Genomic DNA, 7,000 nt, shown 5'->3' on the forward strand with positions numbered 1-7,000 from the left:
AAAAACTCCTTTAAAACACAAATGTATATTTCGTGTATCTAATCACTTCCTGAGGTTCAGAGTACAAAAATCATGTATTTCCTGATGAAATAGAAGTTTCGGTTTAGTACACATGTTCCAGAATTTACAGATCCGCACAACAAAGCTGTACGAGTAGTTTCTCTATTATACAGTGACAATTCTCCATGAATGCAGCTGTTATTGACTTCTCCGGATGTCAGATCTGCCGCCAGCTACTTGTTTGCCTAAATGATCTGATTGTTTGTATCAATGACGGTTCAGAGAAGCGCTTGTCAGCACATGGTGGATTCTTCCTCCGCTGTTCCACAGACCAGTCCTAGGAAGAGAGAAGACAAGAAAACTTAAAAAGCCCTGCCTACACTTCTGGTCTGTGATGATCCTTAAAGGGGACCTGTAATTAGGAGCCCTTTTTCTGGCTCCCTCATGTCTCTATAGAGAATAGTCTACACATTGCCAAAGAGTTTTTATAGTAAAACTGGCTTTTTCTGAACAAAAAAGTAGGTTAGATCAAAGTTTTTGCAGAGCTTTGTCCCTAGTGCCATGGGATTGGCCAATGAGGAGTGGTCCCCCTCCCCCCCCCCCCCCCCCCCATCTTTGGGAAACCGCTCCGTCATGCATCGATTTAAAATCTTTAAAAAATGCGCATATTTCCTCCACTCTCCCCTCCCAAGCATTTCCTGACATGGAGAGGGATGAGTTTCGCAACGCCTACCTAACCCTTTGCATCGGCAGGGGTGTTTCACATTCCTTCTATGGGGGCGTGTCAATCATAGCATAAATTGGTGGAGCTGGAAGTTCATTTTCCCAACTTTTCTTAAATGAGTTAAAACTTCAGTGATAGTGATATTTTTTCTGACCGGCTGTTACACTGTGCAGGAGCTCTCTCACACTCCCCCTTTCTTCCTCTGCTGCTGTGAGTTTACTTCAGGCCAGAGCTAGTGAAGGGGGGAAGTGCTGATGGAGTAAAGGATGGGGGGGGGGGGCTTCAGGCAGATTAACATAATTTTTGATTTTGGAAGGAAGGAGGTCATGAATAACAAATATAAGAAGATTGACAGGTTTATGGTACATGATGCATTGTGGTGGTAGATTTCCTACAACAAACTAAGGCCTGAGGAGAAATGTTGCTCAGAATTGCAGCCTGAAGATCAGCACTAGAGGGGATTCTGAGTGAGGAAGTAGCAGCCTGGAGAAATACATTTGCTGGAGGTATCCTCCATTGCGGACACTGGAGGATAACACCACCGCTATTGCTCCTCCGCCTATCCTGAAGGAGGTGGGAAGCAAGTCATCCTCTGCAGGTGTGTGGCCAGGAGAAGACAGAAGGCCACTGCTGATGAGGCTCACTCCGGTCAGACCCCTGGGGTCAGCTGTTATTAATAAATGACATGCTATAGTACGGGTGCAGAGCAGGGGAGTGCTGCCAGGAGGCTTATATGTCCGTGCTGGAACCGGGGAGTGCAAAAATTTGTGACCAACTTATAGTAAAGTCAAAAATCAGACTGGACAAATTAATACATTTATCATAGGGAAATCCTAAATTCATCATGAATTTGCACAACACCAAAGATAATTAAGACTTAAATCGGAGTGAAAGTATTTTGTACCTTGGATGTTGATAAGATAAGCACTCCACTTGCAGCCTAATTCCATTATATGGTCATCTACTCTGTCTGTAGGGATTGCAGTATGGCTCTGTAGTGATATATACTGCTATATGATTGCAATTGTGGGTTTCCTCCGGTTTTCTCCCACATTCCAAAACATACTGATAGGTTGATTAGATTGCGAGTCCCATTGGGGACAGGGACCAATTCGGCAAGATCTGTGCAGCGCTGCGTAATCTGTGTGCGCTATATAAATAAAGGAATTATTATTACTATTATATGGCTCTGTAGCTATATATAATGCTATATAATTGCACTGGTATATGATTGCAATATGGCACTGTAGCAATATAAACTCGTATATAATTCCTATATGGCTATGTAGCGATATACACTGGTATATGATTGCAATGTGGGTCTGTAGTGATTGAAATATGGCTCTGTAGCAATATATGCCAGTATATGATTTCAATATGGCTCTGTAGTGATATACACTCACCAGCCACTTTATTAGGTACACCTGTCCAACTGCTCGTTAACACTTAATTTCTAATCGGCCAATCACATGGCGGCATCTCAGTGCATTAAGGCATGTAGACATGGTCAAGACAATCTCCTGCAGTTCAAACCGAGCATCAGTATGGGGAAGAAAGGTGATTTGAGGCCTTTGAACGTGGCATGGTTGTTGGTGCCAGAAGGGCTGGTCTGAGTATTTCAGAAACTGCTGATCTACTGGGATTTTCACGCACAACCATCTCTAGGGTTTACAGAGAATGGTCCGAAAAAGTAAAAAACATCCAGTGAGTGGCAGTTCTGTGGGCGGAAATGCCTTGTTGATGCCAGAGGTCAGAGGAGAATGGACAGACTGGTTTGAGCTGATAGAAAGGCAACAGTGACTCAAATCGCCACCCGTTACAACCAAGGTAGGCAGAAGAGCATCTCTGAACGCACAGTACGTCGAACTTTGAGGCAGATGGGCTACAGCAGCAGAAGACCACAACGGATGCCACTCCTTTCAGCTAAGAACAGGAAACTGAGGCTACAATGTGCACAAGCTCATCGAAATTGGACAGTAGAAGATTGGAAAAACGTTGCCTGGTCTGATGAGTCTCGATTTCTGCTGCGACATTCGGATGGTAGGGTCAGAATTTGACGTCAACAACATGAAAGCATGGATCCATCCTGCCTTGTATCAACGGTTCAGGCTGGTGGTGGTGGTGTCATGGTGTGGGAAATATTTTCTTGGCACTCTTTGGGCCCCTTGGTACCAATTGAGCATCGTTGCAATGCCACAGCCTACCTGAGTATTGTTGCTGACCATGTCCATCCCTTTATGACCACAATGTACCCAACATCTGATGGCTACTTTCAGCAGGATAATGCGCCATGTCATAAAGCTGGAATCATCTCAGACTGGTTTCTTGAACATGACAATGAGTTCACTGTACTCAAATGGCCTCCACAGTCACCAGATCTCAATCCAATAGAGCATCTTTGGGATGTGGTGGAACGGGAGATTCGCATCATGGATGTGCAGCCGACAAATCTGCGGCAACTGTGTGATGCCATCATGTCAATATGGACCAAAGTCTCTGAGGAGCTTCCAGCACCTTGTTGAATCTATGCCACGAAGAATTGAGGCAGTTCTGAAGGCAAAAGGGGGTCCAACCCGTTACTAGCATGGTGTACCTAATAAAGTGGCCGGTGAGTGTATACTGGTACATGATTGCAATATGGCTCTGTCGCAAAATATACCAGTATATAATATCAATATGGCTCTGTAGCGATATATACTGGTATACGAATGCAATGGAGCTCTGTAGCAATATATACTGGTATATGATTGCAATTTGGCTCTATAGCGATATATATATTGGTATATGATTTCAATATGGCTCTGTAGAGATATATACTGGTATATGATTGCAATATGGTTCTCTAGCTATATATATATTGGTATATGAATGCAATGGGGCTCTGTAGCGATACATATCGGTATATGATTGCAATTCGACTCTGTAGCAATATATACTGGTATATGATTGCAATATGTCTCTGTAATGATATATACTGGTATATGATTGCAATATGTCTCTGTAATGATATATACTGGTATATGATTGCAATATGGCTCTGTAGCAATATATACTGGTATACGATTGCAATGGGGGTCTGTAGAGATATATACTGGCATATGAATACAATGTGGCTCTGTAGTGACATATACAGGGATATGATTGCAATATAGCTTTGCAGTGATATATGCTGGCATTATATATGCACTGAGTGCATTAATTCTGGAGTACAATAAGTGGACAGCACTTCCTGAACACACAAGCCTCAAGATTATGGATTTATTGCATTCATCTTGATGCGTCTGCTCTATTTCCCTGCTAAATCATTGTTTCTTTTGAGAAAGAAATCCTGTACAAATGTCTCCACATTCTGCTGAATACAAGAGATAGCAGGAAATGCTTCCCATCTGACTCTCCAGTTATCTGTGAAGCGCTCACAGTCATTCTTGTCCCAGTGTGACATCCTCTGAAGTATGGTAATCATACATTATCTTCCCATAAAGAGGTTTTCTCTTAAACTGATGAATCCAATCAAATGGCATCTTGTCCCATTAACATCATTACTTGCGTCTTCCTGCTGATAATTGTCAACCTTTTAGATCTTTTTGCACAAAACAACTACTTGTGTATAATAGTCTGATCTTGCAGTCTGGTGAAAAGGAATACTCTACCTTAAAGGGATTGTGCCCTGGTGTAAATGCAGTCATATCTACAGGCAACATTTTATAAAGTTGGCAGTATAGTGTCCTATGTGCAGGCAGCATGTAATACAGTGGCTACTGGAAATATTCAGACCCCTTTAAATTTTTCACTCTTTGTTTCATTGCAGTCAGTTGGTAAGATCAAAATCGTTCTTTTCTTTTGGTCAGTCATGTATACTTTGCCCCCAACTTGACCAAAAAAAAACCAAAACTGAAATGTAGATATTTTTGTAAATATCAGACCCTATGCTATGACCCTCATATTTATCTCACATGCTGTCCATTTCCTTCTGATCCTCCTTGAGATGGGTCTACTTCTTCAATGGTGTCCTGCTGTGTTTAATTTAACTGATTGCACTCGATTAGGAAAGGCACACATCTGTATAAGACCTCACAGCTCACAGTGCATGTCAGAGCACATGAGAATCATGAGGTCTATGGAACTGCCCAAGGAGCTCAGAGACAGAATTGTGGCAAGGCACAGATCTGGCCAAGGTTACAAAAGAATTTCTGCAGTACTCAAGGTTCCATAGTCCTCAAAATGGAAGAAGTTTGTGACAACTAAACTCTTTCTCAACCTGGCCGTCCAGCCAACTTAAGCAATTGTAGGAGAAAAGCCTTGGTGAGAGAGGTAAAGTAGAACCCCAAGATCCCTGTGGCTGAGCTCCAGAGATGTAGTAGGGAGATTGGAGAACGTTCCACAAAGTCACTTTTCACTGTGGCCTCCACCAGTCAGGGCTTTATCAGTCTGCTGACAGAAGCCTCTCCTACGACTTTCTAAGTAAATGTGCCCCAACGGGCAAATTCCGGGGCCCCAGGGTGCTGGAGGGGCCCACTCGGCCCCCCGGATCAATTGTATCAGTGTTGCTTTAAGACAGGGGAGTAGGGAGTAGGGAGGGGTACATTTTTTCCACAGGGGGAGGGGGACAGTGTGGCTACTGGAGGGCAGCCCATGAAGGAGCCCACTAAGGCTTTGTTGCCCAGGGGCCTACAAAAACCTGGAGCTGGCCCTGGTCCTTAATCAAGGGGTAGGCACCAAGTTCTCTTTTGTAAAAATCTAGGACCCCTTCAAAAATTGATTTGGTTGTTCTCTTATTTTTGCCGAGTTCAGTTAAAGAACATGGATTTCTCAAAGTCTTAAATATGGTTTTAGAATCAAAACCTTTTTGAAGGGAGCGTATGGCCTCTTGCGTGAAGGTCCCTGCATCAAAATTATGACTTTCTGGAGAAAATCTGTTCTCTGAATGCTGAAAATTCCCATTTTATTTATATGGTAGTAAGCATTTAGCTGCACCATGGCTAAGATCAGACGATCCAGTATACTTTCAGTTGCCCAGTATTACAGGGAAAACAAGGACCATGTCTGCATGCAGGTAGCTAGGTGACGAGTTACTACCAAAAGATGTTTGCATTTTTGGAATTTCCAATGGGGGTCAAAAATATATGTACGTAGCTAAACTAGATAGTGGTGGGGCTTAAGAATGGATTTTACTGGTGGGCCCTAAACATCACAATCCAGTACTCATATCATAGCTCTTACCCATGTACATTCACATGACTAATTTTGAAATTACCGTAAATGTCCTTTCAAGAATTTCCTCTTTTATTTGAAATCTCACCTGTGTACCTATAAATAAAATCACCTTGAAATTCAAGTCTTAGATGAGTCAATTTTATAGGCTGCAGGGGAGCATCACTTCAGACGACCATTCAGTTCTTCAGCATCTAGAAACAAAGTTAAATATTAAAGATAAGAATCTTTAAAAATCAATTTTTTACTGGCTGTAAGGGTGTATGCCCACCGAGTGCTGGAGAGGAGGAAGAGGTGGCCCCTCCTCCCTCCATAGAAAATAGTGGCACACGGTGTGGCACTGTATCGCCGCCATGCCGCTATTACTGCCTATGGGGCAACATGTACGTCCCCACAGACGGCCGTGTGAATGGCCCTTACTCACAGAACCATATGCCAGATGGGATCTGAAAAATTAGATTTGTAATGTTTACTTTCAAAACAAAAGCATATTTCTCGGCACTATAAAACAGACGTAAGGAGCATCTGAAGTGACTCTAACCTTGTCTGTAACTTTGACTCATCTCAGGCAAAATCTGACTCTTCTCTGCTTTGCAAGAGATTTTTTTTTTTAATTTAAATGGGAAACATTTCATATGAAAGAGAGAATTCTAGATTTTTTTTTTTGTATTTGTAGTTTAATGGGATTAAATCTGGTGACCGTTTCCCTTTAAGCCTATGAGGAACCCCTTAAAGACTACTATGTTTATGCAATTCCTTTAAACAAGAGATATTCCCCATCCCTTTCCATGTGATGGTGTTTTGTAATGGAAACGGATCCATTACTCAGACGTTCCTGTCAGAGCCGTAATATAAATAATGATTCATTTAGAGGAAGAGATCCGTGGGTTTTGCCATGTTGAAGCTTTCGACTTCTAAAAGCTTTCCCGTCCGCATTTCAATTAAACAGAAGATGTTTCCAAATAAGCTGCGCGATTCTCTCGCTCGGGTAATGTGACAGTACAGAAGGATTTGGAAGGAAGCAGCTGGGATGACACAGCAGACGAGCGGATTACGTCTTGTCAT

Source organism: Engystomops pustulosus, chromosome 3 (assembly GCF_040894005.1).
Source record: "Engystomops pustulosus chromosome 3, aEngPut4.maternal, whole genome shotgun sequence".
Lineage (NCBI taxonomy): Eukaryota > Metazoa > Chordata > Amphibia > Anura > Leptodactylidae > Engystomops > Engystomops pustulosus.